Below are 20922 nucleotides of genomic sequence, written 5' to 3'. Positions count from 1 at the left end.
TGAGCTAGTTAAAAAAGAATATCCTCGATTGTTCAAGGTCTTTTGTCAACACAAAGTTATATAAACTTTGGTTGGCATGGACGTTGTTTTACACACTGTGAGCAAGAAAAACAAAACCTGTATGAGGTGAGGTCTTTGACTGTGCTCAGCACTGACTGAACTATTCTTGCTAAAATAAATGCCTTTTGCACCAGAATTTAACCGAATGCTTGTGTAGTTTTAGTGAAATTTATTTTTCTGGCAGTTCAGCACACCAGTGCTCTCTCTTGCTAGTTAATGAAGGTATTTGCTCTGCCTGTCCTTGGAGTGATATCACACTAATGTCAGTACTCCAATATGAATGAAATTGTTTTGGAATCAGTGAAATGCTTCTCCAGTGAACCACTTTCTTCACTTCATTCAGCTGTTTGCCTCCATGAAGCAGCTCTACAGGTTCTGTTTACATCAGTGTTCAGCAAACTGCTAAACAAGAAAAACAGGAATAAGATCAGTGTTGTGACTGAGTTTAAATGCAGTGCAATTTGTATTAATGGAGGCTTTTATAGGCACTATTATATAGTAAATTAAATTATATCTTTATTCTTATATCTAAAATAAATGGTAAGTATGCAATATATCAGTAATAGAAAACCCTTGGCATTTAAGAAAGAATTGTGCTTTAATGTAAGGACGTTTTTATACCTCAGTAATAAATTAACATTTCAAAAGTACTTTAGCCTGCTGAGATGGATCGTTCTATGAGTATGGGTAACACCATGGACTCCAATAATTAGTGTAAATTGCCTTTGAATAATACAGAGCTGGGAACAACTTTCAGTGCTTAATGCCCCTTGCAGTACATGATGAAGAGTCCTTAATGGAGCTTGGAAAAACAAGTAATACCTATAAATCAAAGAAGAAAAGCCGTTTTTGATGCATTTGTCTGAGAGTGTGAGTTTTAAACCAAATTGTTAACACTCCTCCCTGCTGAGGGTCATGGATTAGCTAGGGTGGGAGTTTCTTATAGGATCTTTCACACTAACCAGCAGAGGTAGGGGGTTTCAAATACAAGTGTTTTCTTAACCCTAATCCCTGCCTCCCTGACCAGTAGAGCTCTGAATTTCTCTCTAATTAGGTGGAGAATTAGTAGGTGGATAAATGTGTTAGTGGATGAGGATGAAGTGATTAACGTGCCCCAGACTATGATAGTGAGTTCAAGGCGCTACTGAATTCATTTTGTTTCTAATAACTTTCTCCCCATTTTCCAGTGTCACTACAACAAAGTACATGAATTTATATCTCTCTAATCTTACAGCACTGCGTTCCGTTGCCTCCTTGCCACATCTTTATCTCCCATACCTAGGCAGCAGAGCAGTATATTTCCCAGTGTGTCAGTTCACATTTATGCATGCTGCTTAATTATCTGAACAGCTTTGTAACCTAACTGAGATACTGAGTTGCAGTAAGACTGTGTATATGAAGGAAGTGTGACATTTCTTACAAGGAAATGAGAATGAATTCTTCAGGTACTTGCCAGTTGTACTTTAAACACAAACAAAACCTGCTTCCTCGCTGCTGCTCTCTGTTCTGTGTGTGGGACACTGCTGTAGTCAAGGATGCAGAGTTTTGTGGCATTGTGGCTTTACAAGACTCTGCTCACCTGCAGCAATAACATTTTTTGTATCTTTGCTGATGTGTCACTGCTTACAGGGTTGAGAGTGATCTGTTGTGATGGAGGGCAGGGACAGGGCCTGGCTGCACCCTGGGATCTTGGTGGGAATCCCTGCTTCCTTCACGCTGAAGCTGAATCATTCCTCTCACCTTTATTCCTCTTACTCACTCCAGCAACAGTGTCTCAACTACCTCAGCATGTTCCTGTCATGGTGGTTATCGACTTTCAGTGGCTCACGCAAGCCTGCAAATTCACTTGACTGCATAGAACAAAGCATGCTGTCTGCAGAACAGCAGACCTGGCAGCCAGAGGGCAGGTTTCCCAAGGTAACAGCAACACCACTCAAGCATACAGAAAAGACCTTTCCTGGAATGAGTCAGTGAGTTTTTCAGATCAATTCAGAACTAGAGAGGGTGCTAGCAGGTGCCACAAGTAAGAGTAGACTGGGAAAATAAACTGAGACTTACGGCTTAAGATACTGGATTCTGATATTAACTAATTATTAAAATTATTCAGCATCTTTCAGAAAAGGATCTGGAGTTTCCTCAGCTTATGTGTTGAGGGTGAATCAAAAATGCCATGCGACAAAGCCAAACACCATGGCTTTCCTAATGGTTTTCTAATCAGAAAAAAAGAGCCAGCTGTACATGAGAAGTAACACTTCATGTTTGTACAAGATTGATAAAGGCTCGGCTGAAGCACCGTGTTCAGAGGCTACACACTTCTAAAAATGGAGAAAGGAAGCAAGAATGAGTAGAAGCTCAGAAAAAGTAATTAAAGAGGCAGTGCTGAAGAGAAAGAAAAAAGGTTCTGGTTTGTCTGTAGGAAGAGAGGTGAGGTAGTGCTTATGTGAGCACGTATGCACAAAGCAGAGGGGTGTGTGTTAGGAGATGGGTAGTAACTTACCCCCCATGTCCATGGTGTCTAAGACAAGGAGCGGATTTCTCTTGAAACCCACTCCTTCCTGCCATGTGCATCACAGATGTTCAGCTGAATCAGGGAAGATTCAGTGCTGATAGTAGCTGGAACTTGCTAACAGGAAGGTATGAAGTAATGGACTAATATACCAAGAGAGGATAAGAAGACAAAGGATAAGAGCAACTTAGAGAATTCTGGTATTTTAGAATCTCACGTGATATTTCAGAAAATGGTTATTTTCTTTGAAAGCCCGGAGTTAGCTGTACCATTGCAAACCGTGTTCTGTGAGAAGCCAGGTCAGAGAGGCTTGGTGGGTCAGCCTGGGTAGCTCGGCTTGCATGATTGAGTCATTAGACCAGGTATTGTGTGTGTATCCAATAACTCAAGCAGGCAGGAAATTTAAAGGGAAGTATACTTTCTATGCAGAGCAATCAAAGTTGATTTTATCCTTATCTCAGTTGCTTGCTCCAGTGAGCATCAAACGCCTGATTTGATACTTGAGGAGGCTGCTGGGAAAGCTGAAGTCTAAAGGGGACACAGGGCTGGTTCCATGGTAGCAGAAAGCAGCCCCATGACAGACAGGCACTGCCCTGGGGCTGGGGGTGCTGCTTCCTCAATAAGGCAAGGAATCTGGGCTTGAAACATGAGGCTGACCTTTAGAGTAAGAACCCAGTTATCTCGATCCTAAATGCCTGCAGACATCTTCACAGTCTGCCTACATCCAGGAGTTGACAGAAGTAGCATTAGCTTCAGAGATCCTCAGCAACATGTCTTGAATGGACTGCTCTTCTGTGCTTCCCTTTATTTTTGTCCTTTCAGTCTGTAGACGCCTTTGTCTAAATGTCTGACTTACAAAACTGACTCTTTTTCATCGTTTTGATGTACTTGTGACTGTGCTTTGCACGTGGTGCTGTGACAGTTTCTGCTGAGTGGATAATGGTGAGTTGTATGATTTCAGTATGCAGCTCCCTGAAATGTGTGTAAAATGCCTCCTTCCGTTTAGGCAATGACTTGCAAGGCTCAACATGTCCAGTAGGCCAAACCCAAGAATGTCATTTAGGGGCAGGGTTAGCAGCATAGAGGACATTTCCCCAGCCCAAGCCTCCTCAGCTATCAGGATTGTCTTCTTGATGTTCAACTGCATCACATATAGCATAGAAAAAGTCATTCTGTATTAGTCAAGATTACGTTGTTTCTCCATTTTATCAGATTTTGCTCTGCTAATTACAAACTAATCCTGTTTGATGTATGCAACAAGCCAGGTATCTCTGCTGGAAGGAAGTGCGTCAGTGGCTAAACTGTGAAGTGACTAACTCTATCTGTGGAATTTATCTTCATTTTTTTTTAAAGTACAGCTTCATTAACACATTGAAAACCAGCTTTTTGTTGGAAAGATAACTTTTTTTCACTAAAAATGTGAAAGCAGCAGTCAGAGAATTATCTTGTTGTTGTTGGTTTTTTGTTTTTTGTTTTTCCTAACAGGCTATGCTACCCCTTGAAATAGTTTTATATATTTAAATGGTCGAGGATGTAAATTGTACTTCCAAACTATTAAAACCACTAGCACACATTATAATATGCTGTGAAAAGAAGATAGCTTCGGCCAGTAACTCTTAAGCCTAAATGAGTTTCTCCGAAGAGGAGAACAGCTGCTTAAAGTACATATATTTAAAATTAAATTTCTTTATTACAAGTTACTTAGCGTATTGTGGACTTATATGTTCTCTAGCTTAATTTTTTTTTTTAATTGCACGAAGCTGTGGAAAATAATCAGAAGCTCAGTTAGCATTACAAATTGAAAATCAGAAATTATACCAATGTTTTTTTCAGGTTCTCAAGTTACATAGGTGTATTAACCCTCATTAGTCATTTTGTGGCAGTGAGAGATTTGAAAACAGAATTCCATTACAGTATTTATGGTCAAAATCTGATATGATCAAATAATAGGTTTCCCAATAGAAATGTCTATGTGCCATGTAGTAAACTTGATAATTTTAAGAATACATTTAGTGCAGTAGAACTGAATACCGAACCAGGAGATTAACATTTCTGTTATATAATTACAAGTTCAAGGAGTTCAGCTTCTTATCATGCTACAGTAAGTATAGAAAGTAGAAGTGATCCTCTTTAATTTGTAATTATTTAACTGAAATAGAATGTCTCCCAGTCTTATTCTTACTCTTCTACACTGAAGACATTGGTATGCAGAACCCATGCACTAAGGAATAGTACACTATCAGAGTAGGACATGTTTGAGTATTCTTTAAAACCAACTAAGAGAAGTTAATCTCATTGAACTTCTTTTTATTCAACAAAAGAGTTAGATGTTTCCAAGTCTAATGTGACTATAATGTTCATTAAATGGACTTCTTTACACCTTTAAATGGATTAACTGTACATCTTCACACTCTAATTATTATACACGTCGCTCACAAATCACAGATCTAATTTAAAGCACTGGAAGAGCTCTGTTTATGAGCATTAGAAAAGGAGATACAGTGAGAATTGAGTGTGATTTTCATCTGGGTCATATGAAAGAATAAGCATCATCCACAACGAAGTAGAAAAATGCACGAACCTTCACTTGTTGACTTTTTCTTTAACACTGGTCACGTAATGGCCTTTTGTAAAAGTTAAGCTGTAAGTTTACACTGGCACTTACAGTGGCACCTACACTCCCTCATTTGTCTGTAACCTCTGACAAAGATACCCCCACTTCAGCTGAGCTGTTAATAATGCCCAAAAGATAGCAGTCAGTCAGATAAAAGATGATATACAATTTTTCTGGTATAGTTGGGATATTTGGTAATAACTGTGATTTAGTTTGTTGTCTTAAGCTAGCTTTGCTTATCAGAAGATACTCGGAGCCGGGTTCTAATTGGGCAGATTGGTAAAAGGAGCTTGGTGCTTTACATCACGGTGCAATCCATACGTAAATCCTTTCAGTTTAAGAAGTTACTGCTTGATGTTTTTGCCTCATGAGAATGATTGTCAGTCCATATAAGTCAGTGGAGCTAGTCTAGGTTATATGGGCTTGGAGGTCAGGGTGATAAATTAGCTGTTAAAAAATCTTCATTTTCTCTACGGGCAGCAAGAGATTACCACAGGGCTAGAGTACATGCAAGTACAACACAGACCTAGGTGAAAATGTTACATCTGTAGAATGAACCAAAAAATTTTTGTTTGACTGTATCTATAGAAGAAAAAGGATCTCAAAATAATATCAAAGATGTTTTCAGGTTGACCTTAAAGGTTTTACTATGAAGTACTGTGATAACAAAAGTACAGCTATTATGCAGCTGTAGTATGAGGTATATTTTCACAGAAATCCAACTGGGCAAAAATATTGCTCACTGCTTCCAGGTCTGGCAGCAGCTGCAAGTCAGTTTGTGTTTAAAATGTAATAAATACTTTGCCTTTTGTTGTAGCCTCAAAACCTTGGATGTTCCTGTCACATCTCTTTATAAAATGTTACAGATTTCTGTGGTAGATGACAGTTTAGATGATTACAATTCCAAAGCTGAAAACCATTTAGATAATAGCTCCCTGGGGAGGCTGGCAGGACCTCAGAGCTCTGAGGGGGTGAGCAGAAGAAGCACCTATGCAAGAAGAATGGGGCAGCTTTCATTGGAGGGGGGCATGACAAAAAGTGCAGTTCCTTCCTCAGTCTTCTGTGTGATAAGATGGAAAGTGGCCCTTCTCTCTCGTCTCCTGCTTGGTTTCCTTTATACACGTCCCCAGGATAGCTACAGCCACCTGACTCAAATGGATCGTTACAGTACAGTCCAAAGTGAGTGACTAGAAACAAAGCACTGCACCCCTGCCTGGCCCAACCACCTGCTTCTATTCCATTCCCTTTCTCACAAAAGCATTTTACTTCATAAATACTGGTCTTCAGGACTCCCTGCACCATAGGCTTCCTTTCCCCCAGATATTTTCATGCTTTCTAAATAAATGTTTGTTCTGCTTTCCTCTGTGTTCTAAGTATGTTGGGTGGTACAAAAACGAAGTGTTCACTCACAATTATTTCCTCATTGCAGACGTGATGACAGCAACATCTGCCACAGCACCTTGACAGTGATTTTCCCGCCAGCCACCAGATGCTCACAGAAGCTGAGTTTCTCTGGCTCCTGGGGACAGCACTGGAATATCCAGCAGTACTGGAAGCAGTTCTGAGACTTTGGTAAGAGCCATCCACTTTCTGCAAATGCCATATCTAAATCTATCACACGGATTTAGTCAGCAGAGTCTCCAACAAATTTGTCTGCCTGTGGTCTGAAGATGGAATTTCAGAAGATGTCACACTTCCATAGACTTACATTGTAAGGATTCATCTGAACATGAGATATTTGTCCCATCATGGTACAGTAACATGTTAGCGTGGCATATTTTACAGCAGCCAAATGGTGCTCCCAGAGGTAAATTCTGTACCTGCATAGCAGCCTGCAGTGTATTTGAAAGGTTTTTAGGATCAGGATAAAAACAGGACCCTGACCAAAACAGATAAAATAGCACAAAGTCTTTGTGAGCAGGATCTCAGTATAGGGTGGAAAGGATTTTTCATTTAACTACTGTCTATCTGAACAAATGGCTGGACACGATTCTGGCCTGCTGACTGTTCCCTTGACACCTTCACTGAGGTAAATCCATTTCTTGCTCACTGTGCTCCTCCAGATGCACAGTGCGTGGTTGGAACTGGTGTAATTGCAGTGGATTGAATTTGAAATGCATGGGGTTTTGGCATCAGGCACACAAGGCAGGAGAGCAAGCAGCACGAAGAATTAACTTTTAGTACTTTCTGTTTCATTCTGCCAGTTTCCTTGACTGTACACACTTTGAGCAGATGGGTTTAGTTTGGTTTTGTTCAGATTTTTTTATGTTAAGGATTCTTTAAAAAAAAAAAATATATATATATATATATATATACATGCATAAAGTTTCCTACCAGAGCAAACCAAGTTGGAAAAAATGTACCCTTCTCAATCTGCTCCCTGATTTTTTTATCCATTTTTTTTTCTCCATGAGACATTTTTACCTAGAGAGCTAACTAAGCAAAACAATTCTCAGGTGAGTAATTTTACTCTCTGTGACTAAGCTTGCACACAGGGAGTGGAACTGGCCTTTGCAGTAGTAGGATGGGTACCCAAGCAGAGCATGCTCCTGTTGCCATTTTATTTTCATGGCTTTGCAAGCATTCCTGGCGTAGCAGAAATGCTAAGTCACTGCCTGAAGCAATTATTGAGCACCTGGTGGGAAGGCAGGGCCAACCCAGGGGAGCTCAGGTGCATGTAATGCAGCTGAGTGACTGGAAGGGCTGGAGCCTGGATCCACCCCTTCCCAGACCTCATTTAAGGGCTGGCAGTGGAAGCAAGGGTATCTTGTTAAAGATCCCTGTATACCTGAAGCTTTCTGAAGGTAAGTAGTTTTTTTCCTTTATTTCTGTATCCCTAGCTGTTGTATTTGATCAGAGCTTCATTTGCTGCAGCCTGGGATTTTGCTCTTCTCATATCATTACTGTGCTTTTTACTGTATTATGGTATTACATCAGGAAAACTGGTCCTCAGTTGAAGGGGTAATCCCTTCCAGAAACCAAGGTGTAGGAGTACAGAGCAGAGGGCTTAGTGTAACCCAGGGCAGATAGGGTTTCTCAAATTTTTGGTTAAAATATAAGTGCAAGTAAATGCTTGGGTTTGTCCAGGTTTCATGCTGGAGAGGGAGACAAAAATGAGTCAGCAGGTAGAGGATATTCTGAAAGGTTTCTTTCCTCTTTGTATTATTGGTCTTCTAGAAAGTCAAGTAAGGGTCAATTTAAGATGAAATGCTGACTATGTGACGTTTTTATTGTTACAAGACAATACCTATTCTGGAACAATATATGGGAGTAGTCTGTATTCTCTGCTGTGTAGATCATACTATATAAACATGAGCCCCAAATCCTTTCTGCTCAATGTGACTCTGGCTCTGCCTCTGGCCATGTTAACACAGCTTGCGTCTTTATGATCAAAATTCAAATACAGTTGCACAAACTGTTAAATTCAATCCTACACTTGGAACTGATATCAACAGAGATGTCAATTCTATTAATATTACGTTAGGCTACCCACAAGACTATGTTAGCACAGAGCTGGTGCTCCAAGTCAAGCCTGGTCTTGTGGTTTGCTACCTGACAAGGCTGAAAAAAGATGAATACTAAACGCAAGATAATTTCTTTAACTCCTTCTTTCCCTGAAGGCGTATTAAAATATTTTGAATTTTGTGAGTCCTGCTGGTGAACTCAGTATTTCAGCTTGACTTGGTGTTTCAGAAATAGCTAGGGGTTTTTAGATAACTTCAATTGGTCCTCAATCACTGGGCACTCTAGGAAATTTGGATCTCTTTACTTGTGCTGGAGTTTTATACATTTCACTTGAAGTTTCCTATAGCCCTGAAAGTGAAGGGGAGAAAGGGAAGCTACTTTTCTTCCAGTCTTTGATACCGACTGATAAAGATTGATAGAGCTATGGGAGTAGAGAAGGAGCAGTGTATGGAGGAAAACTGCAGGGAGAAGAGCACATCTTCCTCTGTGCTGGCTAAAACAGGGTCCTAGAGCATTTGGCATTCCTGAGCCACCTGCTCCTGGCGGGGCTTTACTCCAAGAATTTTTTTCACCCATGGTACTGATTGTATGGGAACAATCCATTGGACTCAATTGTAAGTACTGGATGTCTTCCTCTCATGGTATCTGACAAGCAAAAGAACAACCGGTTCTCCCATTGTGAATAACAGTCTGTGGATCTCAAATTGACTTTTCTTGCTTGTTGACAGTCCTACAGTCTCCGAGTTTGTCTTAAGGATGCTGATGTGAGTCATTTATTTGACTGTGCAATGCCAGTTCTCGTACTGGCCAGTACAACACAAGAAAAAGCTGGAAAAGTGGAATGAATGTTCCTAGTTTAGGAGACAGGTAGCAGAAAATGAAATCCTTTAATTTTGAAGTTATTGCTCACTGCCATAATTTCTTAAGTTTTGTTTAAATCTTTGTAAGATGTGGCTGGCTTAAGATAAGGGTGCTGCTTGAATGTGGCATTAAATATGACCATGTTAAAGAACAAACAAAAATTAGGAACTAGTATTATTGTTTATATCCAACGTAATGTTGTTCCTATCACCCTTGTTTTTTGTTTTGCAGTTGTAACTGAGAACTGTCAAAAACCCTGTGTATCTTGGTCTCTATGGCCTCTCTCCAACTCAGTGACTGATTAGATACAAGTTGTTGGGTTCTGGTTTTCTTGTTTTTCTTCCATTTTCTGAATTATTATGAGCTTCCTTCTAGCTGTTTTGTCAATGAGACCTTTTTCAATAAGGATTTGCATTTTGATACACTAATTACATTGATACAATATTTTATTTTTGGTTGTAACTCCAATATAACAGAATCGTAGAAAGACTTAGGTTGAAAGAGATCTTAAAGATCATATGGTTTCTTCTCCTGCCAGAGGAACTTTCATGAAAGATGGAGAACTTCTCTTCAGGTGAGAAGAGTTGATAAAGTCCCAGGGAAAAATAATAATATTTATTTATTTATTTGACTCATAAATTTCTGGAATAAATCAAATTCCTTCTGCACGTTGGACCCGCGTTGTAAGATTTGAATGGCAGATAGGCCATGGATCTAAAAATCAGTGAGTATTTTTGTGTTTGTCTGAAAAGCCCCAAAGGCCTGGCAGGCACGGTTACTGGGGACTCCAGTTTAGGAGTGATTTAAAACGTCTGGGTTTGGATTTCCTTGCTTAATAACTTTCCTGTTTTGTAGTGAGTAGGAAGTAAATCTTCTAGTGACTCATGTGCCTTAAAAAAGCTTAAGGTTTTGTTTCAGTGTTGCACAGCAGCTTCTTCTCAGCCTGTGTTTGCTCACTTCTTGGATTTTCATGTATTTTTGGAAAGGGTTTGGAACACTTCAGATTCTACAAGTCTGTAGTATATATATATATTTTTTTTTAAACAACCTCTGAGTGCCTGCAGATACGCAAAGGCTTTTGTGAATTTACCTTCTGGACTGTCTGGGCAGTTTGATTTATGGACCCTTAGCTGAGTCAGGCTCCTGAGATAATCTGGGGGTGGAAGAACAGCAGGAGGCACAGGAATACAGTGCTGGGGGCTCTTGGGGACCTGGGACCAGCCCTACCTGGGGTTATGGAGGCAGCCCCAGAGCATCCCTGCTCCCCTCTGGACTGCTCTGCTGTGACTGGAGGGATCAAATGGTGTAAGGAAGAGTGTAGAACTGGAAGGACTATAAAGAAAGTTGATGTCTCTCAAGTTTTGGTGCATTAAGGTAATCCTACACTCTGCAACTGAAGCTATGGGTCAGTGAAAACATATTGCAGTTTGCTCCCCAAGCAGAAAGATTAAGACACAGGAAGCTACTGAGTGCTATAGGCACTGGCCTTGACTTTACCACCTAGCCAATTTGTGCTGCCTGTGGGACTGCACAGCTGTCAGTGAGAAAGCAAATCTTATACAGAAACTCCTCTTTGATATCATACTTCTTTTCACCTTTGTTTCTGGGGGTGTAAGGGCAGGAAGAAATAAGCCCCAAACTCTTGAACATATCCAAAACATAAAGTCAATATATATGCTGTATTAATATGGTCTCAGCTGTGAATCCATTTGTTTGTAATTGTTTCTAAGTGTCAAAGAAAGCCAAGGTTAAAAACATTTGAAATGAGAAGGTTAGGAAAATATTGAATATTTTTGATGACAGGAGGCAAAAACAAGCTCACCTACAGGCTAGACCACCTAATGTCAGCCTTTCTTCTTTAGCATTGATACTCTCAGTATCGATGAGTGACAATAGCAGGCTGATGTGTGGGATTTTTCAAAGGGAAAATCTAATTTGTAAACAATCAACTTCTTAACAAGCTATAAACAGCTGTTTTAACTTCCAGCAGACCTGCTGGCTGATACTTGAAGGGCTAAAACTCACCATGTTTTCCTAAAACCATCTTTAATTTGTAGCCTGGTATTCATTAGGACAACAAGCCTCAGGGGACTATTTATTGCTTATCTTCCCCCCCCAGCAGCCCAGGGTTTGCTGTTAGGAGGAGGGGTGCTCAGCTTTAGAAATGTGAGGTTTAGATATGTTCCCAACACATGGGTGTGGGGCAAGGTGGGCATGAGTGCCTAAAGCAGAAAGTAAAAGAAATAAGAGCGCGAGAAAGGTTTGTTCTGCCTTCCTCAAGAAACAGATCATTTATGAGTAGTGTTACCAGGAGCCCTTTTCATTAAGGAACTCCACACTGATGCTTCCGTCCCATCCATGTGGGAAATCAAGGAAGACAAGTCTTGTCCAAATCTAGAGAGAATCCATGGAATGTCTAGGCTGATCCCAGAAAGTGACAGCAATAGGTGCACCCTTTACTGGAAAACAGGCTGGTCCTTGCAGTGGAAGAAGATGATGGAATAATTAGGTAGAGAGCATATGCCTGTGACAGTGGCATAAGCCCATTGCTCACATGGCTTTGAGAGTGGCAGCACGTATCCTGAAGTTGCAGATGGTGCAAGGTTTGTTGCAAAGTGCTGTGAGAGCTTTAGTATGCCTAAAGTTTTCCCCAAGAGATTGTTTTAGTAAATTACAGAGGGAGAGGAGGCAATCCTGGGTATGAGTGCTGAAAGGTGAAAACAAAAAGACTGTGGAAAGAAATATGGGATCATTTGTTTTTTCCAGCAAGCCTTAGGTAAACAGAAGTTTTCTCAATTAGATTTCTTCTTTCCAATCCATTAGGGTTAATACAGTTTTAATTAGCACTTCATGTGTATGCAGCCTGTGAGGTATGGTTTAACGTGCCTGTTAGAGATTCCCAACCAAAGTACCGTGAGGAACTGAACACAAATGAGCAATTTTAAGTTTTCTCGTATACATTTTTGTTTGTAAATGCCTTCCCTGCCAGCTGTCCCTTGTACAAAGGTGATCCTACAACAGAGATCTTAGTTTCTTTGTGGAAGAGACACTCGGTACAAAATACTCCTTAAAAACTTGCTGAAAAACTTTAGGTCTGCTCTCATGCACAAGCCTGGTCATGAGCCCCTGGTAGCAGGTGCACTGTTTGGTCTTACTGCTGTGGCCACTTATCTTTCTGCGTTGGAGCTGAAGATAGCCTGTTCAGCAGCAGTGACCTTGCACTTGTGTTGAATAATTCCTTTCCCCAACTATGCCGTAATTATCAACTTTGCAATTGAATACAGGATTACAGTCCAGGAATTCCTCATGAATGCAAAACACAAGGAATCCAGCACTTATAATGAGTAAGTCTAAAGTAATCTGCACAGGTGGTTCTTATATTGCACCTGTCATCGTGGTATCTGAGCTCCTGCAAAGGTCTGTGATCACATCGGTGTTTCAAGTTTGGATAAACAGACTCCTGCATTCCTTTTGTACTTCTCAAATATGTGGAAATAACAGTGTCCAGGGGGAGCATTTAAAAGGCAAAAGAAAAGCTGTTAAGAAGCAAGGATGCTCTGTCCAAAATTGTTTTATTTAATTTGTTTTGAATAGGTGTGAATCCATAGATGAAAGTGATCACGGTGAAAATAATTTAAAAACCAAAATGAGTAAGTAATTTTGGCACAGTCCCAGAAAACTATTGCCTCTAGGGCAAGAGGCAGTTTGAAAGTAAGTACAAAGTGTCAGTATTGTGTCTGAAGCCCTACAGTCACTGTTCCTCCATAGGATTTGTGGGTATCTCAGATCTTTGCAACGTCAGCTCTGTCGATTTATCCTCATCAACCCCGTTGATCCATCCCCATGAACCCCTGCTCACATCAACCAGTGAGGTCTCCTGACAGAAAGAAGCTCTTCCCCTCTACGTTCTTGGCACAGGAGCAGGTCGTGCAGGTGGAGGACTGAGTGCTTTGCTCCTGCCAGATGGCTGCTTGGCTTTCATGTTGATTAGACTTTACTATGGATTATTGATGTAATGCTGCTGCTCGGTCTGCACAACAGGATCTCATTAATGTCACTGGAACTCTGCACAGGCCCAAGGGTCTATCCACAAGGGTCTTGCTGGCTGCAAGATCAGGTCCTATATTTGTAAATAGTGGAAAAAGATGAATGAGGTTAAACGTGATGGGGAATAGCTTCAGGCAAGTAGTTCAGCTGAGTACTCGGCTAGATATGTCTTGGTCTAACAGGAAACGATGCATTGGTTTAGGAAAGAGTGCTAGCAGATTGAAAAATATACGGAGCGATTCTGAGAATGTCATGCTCGTGTTCCTGGTGGGCAAGAGAGCCTCTCTGTCCATGCAAACACAGCGAGTAGCCCAAGTCAGCCCCCTGAGCTGGCATGTTAGTGTTGGGATTTGCCACCAATTGTCAGATGTGAGCTGGTCCCTGCAAATGCATAGCATGGCAAGGAGGTGATGTTAATCCCTTCCTGAGCATATGCAGCTCACTGCTAGAGTGAGGAAGGGTTAAGAGACCTAGGACTCCTCAGGACAAGGCAGATCTGGCAATCTTTCTCTGTACCCTCACTCAGTAAAGCCATATCTGAGTGTAGCTGCAGCTCCTGCACAGGGATATTTCAGTCTTGTATCTCTTAGCACTGTGCTGCCCTCCTACTGAGGACCAGCCCTCAGCCTCCTGGTGGCCTTCTGAATTCCCTGCTTTGTTCTCTGGTGGCTTCAGTGACTTTGTCATGGAGCCCACACACCGATGCAGAGTGTGGGAGTCCAGCTGCCAGAAGGAAACCCGTTCATGAGCACCCGGCCTGCCTTTCTTTGGCCGTCCCTTTCACACAGAACCTAGGGATGCACCTTCACACTGGGTTCAGGCTCTAGGAGAGCTGCTTTGCATATGGAGTAAGCTAAAATTTGGGAACCTCCTTGTCAAGTTATTGCCCGACTCCAACTTAGATGCAACAGCAATTTAGCTAACTGGTTGGCATTGTTTGTCGCGTCACTCCCTCCTTTCCCAATACAGAAGACTTGCAGCGAAAACAAAAGCAAGGCGTTGGGTTAGTCAGCGTGCAGCCTTGCTCATCACACACTGGCAGTGCCACTGCACGTTGCTACAGCTGCCCGCAGGAGCAAAGCCATCCCTGCTGCACGCCGGCAGGACCTTTGCTGCGTGTCACCGACACCCTCGATTCTGAAGGAGAAACACGGGTGTAAGCAGCGCGTTTTTGCGTCTGCCTTTAACAAACCGCCCTTCCCTGCGTTCCACCGCGGCCGCGTTCGGTTTCGTGTCCGCGGCTGCCGGGCACCGCGCAGGACGGACCGCGGGCCGCCCCGTTGGGCAGCGGCGGAGCTCCGCGTTCCCGGATCGAGAGCCGCCTGCACCGCGCTTCGCAGCCACTAGATGGTATTTGGTAACCGCTGCAAAAGCCGCGCCCGGCTCCCAAACCAGCCCGGCCGCTTCGCCGGGCTGCCAGGAAGAAAACTCTTTCCATCATTTCTATTTCTTTTATTATGTTTTTATAGCGCGCAGGTGAACAAAGCTGCTGTTGTGGTAAGCAGCTGGAAGAAAGGAAAAGGTTTGGGCAGATGAAATGTGACAGTGGTTTATTTCACTTGATAAGCACAAAGCATCTTCCCTTTGGCATTGCTGATGCCAGGCTGTATTTTTCCCTCCGACGTTGTTTTGGTTTGGCCTTCTCTGTCCGGGACAGAAAAGCAGGTCCTACCACACCCAGGGCTTCCAGCACTTCCCAACGTTCCTCTACTGATATTAAAAAGAGATGTGAGGACAGCTCGGTGTTGTTGAGCAGCACAAAACAGCCTGGCAAGGGGATATTGGGGGGATTTAGTAGGGAGGCCTAATGAGGCAGCCCTGCTGCTGGGATAGAAATGATTCCCACCTCTGGGAATGGACTGTAGACATCTCAAACCACAACCTTTGGGATCTAGCTCTTCGTACCTCTGTTTCAGATGAGCCTTTCAAGCTTTTTCTTTTGGGTTGTTGTCACTATAGAAGATGGACAGCAATCTGCCTCGAGCGGTCAGACTCTGATCTTTCCTACTTTAATTGGGTGGTTAGTTGTATCTTTTCTTCCCTAAATTATTGGCAGGAAATTGCGATTTAATCCATTCTGCGCTTAAGAAATTTAATCAATCATTAGAAATAACTGCCAATGATAGGAAGGTATGGTAATTCATGTTATTTCTGCAGACAAAGCACTGATATAAACAAAACATAATTAAACATGCCCTCTTTATACACTTCATAAAAAGCCACAGTCCTTGGGTATTATAAATCTAAACTTATTTCTCTGATCTTGGGGCATAAAATGTGTTCTGTGAATTGTGTTACTCCTTGTAGGAAAACACTGATAATATTTGCCTCGCAGGCAGCATAAAACACAAAATGTAAAATAAAAATAAGTTATTAATCAGACTAACGGGCAACTTAAATGGAGAGCTGTCTTCTATGTCACATTAAAAATGATAATGAGCAACATTTCACAAGGCAATATTATTTGAGGAAAAAAAAAGAAATCCACGTTGCACACAGCCTTCTTAAGCCATATCTGTGCTGTAGTCTCCAGGAAGCAAACAAGAAGGACAAGTTTTGTTCCTGGTTACCATGGGTATGTTGCCCGAGGAATACCTGCCTTTCAACATGGCCATACCTAAAACAGGTGTTGCTTTTTTATCTTGCAGCTAACATAGCCCATGGCAGCTGTGATCTTGTTTTTCCAAATTTGCATCTCAGTAGAAACAAAGTTCTAGCTCAATTAAATACCTGTCACAGAGGGGAAGAAGGAGTAGGAGTATGTTGTGACGCATGAGAACATGTTGTGTTTATGAAAGCGGGCTGGTAAGAGTTGTGGTTGTTTTTTTTTTTTTTTTTAAATGATGTGTGACAAAAAACAATGCAGGAAGAAAAATCCTGCCCTAAAGGCCTCTATGTTGCTCACTAACTCTATGTTGCTTCTAACTTGGAAACCGAGATAGAGAATTTTAGGGAGAATATAAAAGCAAAGACATGATTTAAAAAAAAAAAAATAATAATAATAATAATAAAAATGCATAGGTCCCCTAGTTCATCTCAAAGGCCCCTTTTGTGTTATTTTTGCTTATTTCTGCAAGATATGAGCCAATTTCCCCATCTCTTTGCAGCACAATTTGAGTTGAAGATTGGATTACTGGTCTTACCCAGAGAAGCTGTGGGTGCCCCATCTGCAGAGGTGCTGAAAGCCAGGCTGTGTGGGGCCTTGGGCTGCCTGTCTGGTGGGGGCTTCTCACGTGTCTCCATCTGCTTGTTTAGCTCTGTGTTTGCTTTTTTATTTATTTGCATTCTCATCTCTCTTCTAAGCTGAGCTTGTCATGCATCACAGTTCAGGTATGTATTCTCCTGCAGGAGTAGAGTTTGGAGAGCATGTTTGCTGTGCACAGGGACATAGCTGTGATACAGCCCTGCTGGAATTAAGGCTGGAAGCATGTGGAAAGTGGTGGGAAATCCATACATGAGGATCAGTATTTCAGTATTACTCGGTGATATTGCATAAACCACTAGAAATATGTCAGCTGAATGTTCTTGCAAGGATACACGTGGAGTCTGAAATGCCTCTCTTTGTGCTACCTTATGTTTGAGGTTTCTTGGACAACAACAAAGGTAATAAATGCAGCCCAAAAGCTGCCAAAGACATTCTCAGTAAGAGGGTTTATTGCCCTTTCATAAACTGACTATGATAGGTGCATGGTAAGGTTATTTGGGAGCAGGAGAGTCGCAGAGCATGGCTCCCAGGAGAGCTGGATGTTAGCTAGGAACAGGCTTGTGCCTATACAGCTGCCCTGGATCCAGCCAGGCTGGGTGCCTGCAGATCAGCCACCACTGCATCTCTGACCAGGTGGTCTGGAGGTCCAGAAATTTGAGGAGATTTTCTTATTTCTACTAGGAAAAATAAATAATAAAGGAATCTCAGAGAAACCAGACAGGAGAAAGAAAAAAGAGTTTTGTTGAGTGCCTGGGAGGGAGACAGGATCTGTCTGTGCCTCTGCTCATCAACAAAATAGTTTCTTGTCTCCACCGGTACGTTGCAGCAGATATTATATATCATGCAAGCCACTAGTTATCTTTGGGGGAAGGTATGTGAGGAGAACGAGTAGCTATTTGGGTGCTGGGTCTGTAAGTGAATGTGATGGCAGGTATAAATTAAGAGTCTCAGGCTGAGTGTTGATTTACACAGTCCTTGAAGGGAATCACTCTGAACGCAGTCTTGTAAGAGACGTGCCTCAAATCTGCATTCTATTTTGTGTCTCAGACAGAAAGAGAAATTCTTTGTTTTGCTACTGATTATACAGCCAGACAGCACTTGAATTGACAAAAATGTGTTCTCTGAAATCTTCTTTTAAATTGTGACGTATCTTAATGGTCCACATTCTTAATCGATGAAAAGTATGTAGGTTGTAATAAAGAAATAGAGTTGTCTAATCGACCTTTCCCATCCCCCACCCCCTGAAATCTGTTTTCAGTTGGGAGGTTTGAAATGTGGAGATTATTTATATTTATATATATATATATACACACACACACACACACACACACACACACACACACACACAGCATACACAAAAGCACAGCACAGAATGTTGCAAACTAAACGGTTGTTTGGGATGAGGTGGTGAAAGTGTTCAGCTTGCTTTTTTTGACAATCCCTCTCCAAACAGTCATCTTGGGGGATATGTCCTCCCTGTATCCTGTTCTTATTTTTTTTTTTTTCTTTGGTTTAGAACTCGTGTTTTCCAGCCAAATGCAGTGGAAGCTGGTTCTCCTTCCTTTGATACAGACTCCTATCTAGAGCAACTCTGGAGTCAGCTGAGCTGAACACAGAAGAAACTGGCACATAATATCAAGTATCTACTTCAGAGTTAGTGAACAGTCCTTTCATATATATATATATATATATATATATATATATATATATATATGAATTTGTAGAGAAATGAGTAAGGATGGTCTGGCTTTAAAAGGAAAAGAGGGAGGAAAAAGAAGAGTGTGAGCTATTCATGAAATATAGGCTCCACCAGTGATGTACCTAATAAAAGGCTCGGGCCTGACTGATCCGCTGCTACGGAAACCTGCTTCTTGAAGATGAAAGAACTGAAGAAACAAGGAAGGACATAAGTCCTCAATTAGTTAGTGATTAAGATGTTCAAGTAAGCCCAGAGAACTCTGTGGCAATGTAACATAAATAATTTTGAAGCAGTATTTATAATTAATGTTGTTCATGTTTTACTGCATCTTCTTCCAGGCCCTCTTCTTTACTGCTTATGTGTGAAAATAGCTGGTACTTGTGAGAGTAATGTTATGTGTTTAATAGAAAGCAAAAGCAGATAATCTGAAACCAGAAGAAGAAAATCTGAGCCACGTGCTTCCTATTAACACTGTTTGTAAAGCTGCATTTGCATGACTAGAAGCATACATTTTCATTATATCAAACTTTCCACCTTGAGTACTACTAATGCATTTCAATTTCTTCTCCTTTTTTGCCTGTTACCAGCCCACCTAGAGCCCAGTAAAGTGGAGGAATAGCTAAAGTTTTCATCTAGTTACTTGCTATTGGCGTGGAGTGCAGATTGTTGCTGTGGGAGCTGTAAGGAGATACTTGGGACAAATGTATGGCTAACTCATGTGTTATGGGACGTAGGACATAAGACTAGATCTTGAGAAGGGATGAGGAGAAAAATAGAATAAGGATGTGACATTCATTTCCAGAAATGGAAACTATCCATATACCAATCAGAACATAGTGAATTTCTGCCTCCTACTACATAGGACTGTATAAATGACTACAAAAGCATTCCTTTGTGCAATGCATACATCACTCTGTAAGTTCTGCTTGCATGTATCAATATTCCATGTAGTTGTGCTGAGATAATTAATTGGTAAAGAGGAGTGAGACTGGAGGTGGGGATGAAAGAAGAAATGAGGTAAATCCTAGGTACATTTTCGGGACAGGATTTTGGCAGAATCGCTATTTCCTATAGCCTTCGACATTGCAAAGAATGGAAGAATATCTCTGAAACCACAATTACCTAAACTTGATCGTGTCTCCTGTTCTAATCTTATATTAGGTTAGAAAGAGTTTAATTCCATTCAAACCAAGACTTTGTTGTCTTGGTTTGGATAGTTTGCGTATTTTGCAAGGCCTGCATGGCTCCTATCTACTGCATAAAGAACTAGACATCATCCCTAACTGAGATTATGGTTGAGGTATCACAACTGAAATTCTGTGGTTCTTTGTAAAGGTTTTGGATTTTTCATTTTGGGAGTTTCAGTCAATTGAAAGCAGTAGGTTTATGACAGCAAAATTGGAGTAGTTTTGAGTTGAAGATTTGGAAGTTTTGATTTAAAGATTTCTTGCTAGACATTTCCCAACAGCTAATATAGAAAGTTGAGGCAATTGTTTTCAAGTAGTTGGGAGGATGTAAAGCCAAACTTACACAAAACACAAACTTACACAAAACACAAAGGTTTGTGTTTTACAGGAGGCAGCTCATCTAGCTCAAAGTCATTCTGACAAAGGAAAAGTAATTGTCTGAGTTGCTGTAATTAAGGAAATGATCAGTGTTGGTTCTGTGCTGAACAAACGCTCCTGCAATGGGCATGCTTGCTCAGGGTTTACTGGTGTAATCCCCATTTTCCCTCTGGGAAACCAGAAGGATTTTTGAAAACGCAGAAGAAACCTTTCAAGTAAAGCTACTTCACATCATATTGGTATAAAAAGCTCTCTTATTGTACAAAAGGTAATATTGTTGTATTGTGCTTTGGAGAGCTGAATAGCTTAAGGACATAGGACTTCTTTCTTCTTCCCTCACTGGTGTAATTCTTTTGTCAAGCATAATTCTGTCTGATTTCCACCACTCAGACCCAGATTTGTCTGCAGTGATTCATTACAGTCTCTCCCACTTGTCTATGTGGGGCTGAGGAAAAGACCCTTCAGTGTTGTCAGCTGCTGGGTCCAACCAGAGCCACCCACTCATCCTCCAAAGCAAGCCCTGGAGACAGGAGCACTGCCAGCACTTCCCACAGCTACGTCCCATTGAACAATAAAGGGCCCCACGCTCTAATGATAACTAATTACATTTTCTCATATCTTTCTATCAATTAACTGGAAATGTTTCTTTGTTTAAATAATTGTCTTTTGGTAAATAAATGCGTAAACACTACTTAAAGCATTTTGGGGTCTAATTATACTTATCTGAAAGTTAACAGATTCAAGATGTGATTTGTGTTCTAATTGTTTTAATTTATGGTAAAACATGGTGTTGGGTGCTGATTTTCTGAACAAGCTGATCTCTAACATAAGCAAATGAGAAACTACGAATGATTCTATATCAAGCTTAACTACTTACTGTGCTGGGGCTGTGCTTGTGTT

General features: G+C 41.2%; 1 long non-coding RNA gene across 1 annotated transcript; it reads left to right on the top strand.

Annotated features, from left to right (window-relative positions):
• Positions 1 to 6761: 6761 nt before the first annotated feature.
• On the top strand, positions 6762 to 20713 carry LOC146543889 (uncharacterized). The gene is made up of 3 exons (XR_014884775.1): positions 6762 to 16358; positions 16661 to 16883; positions 18275 to 20713. It is a non-coding gene; the product is annotated as an uncharacterized LOC146543889 (long non-coding RNA).
• The last annotated feature ends 209 nt before the right edge of the window (positions 20714 to 20922 follow it).

Source organism: Meleagris gallopavo, chromosome 8 (assembly GCF_905368555.1).
Source record: "Meleagris gallopavo chromosome 8, MGAL_WU_HG_1.1, whole genome shotgun sequence".
In the NCBI taxonomy this organism is placed as follows: domain Eukaryota; kingdom Metazoa; phylum Chordata; class Aves; order Galliformes; family Phasianidae; genus Meleagris; species Meleagris gallopavo.
Note: the sequence above shows the minus strand (reverse complement) of the source record. Positions and strands in the feature narration are given on the sequence as shown.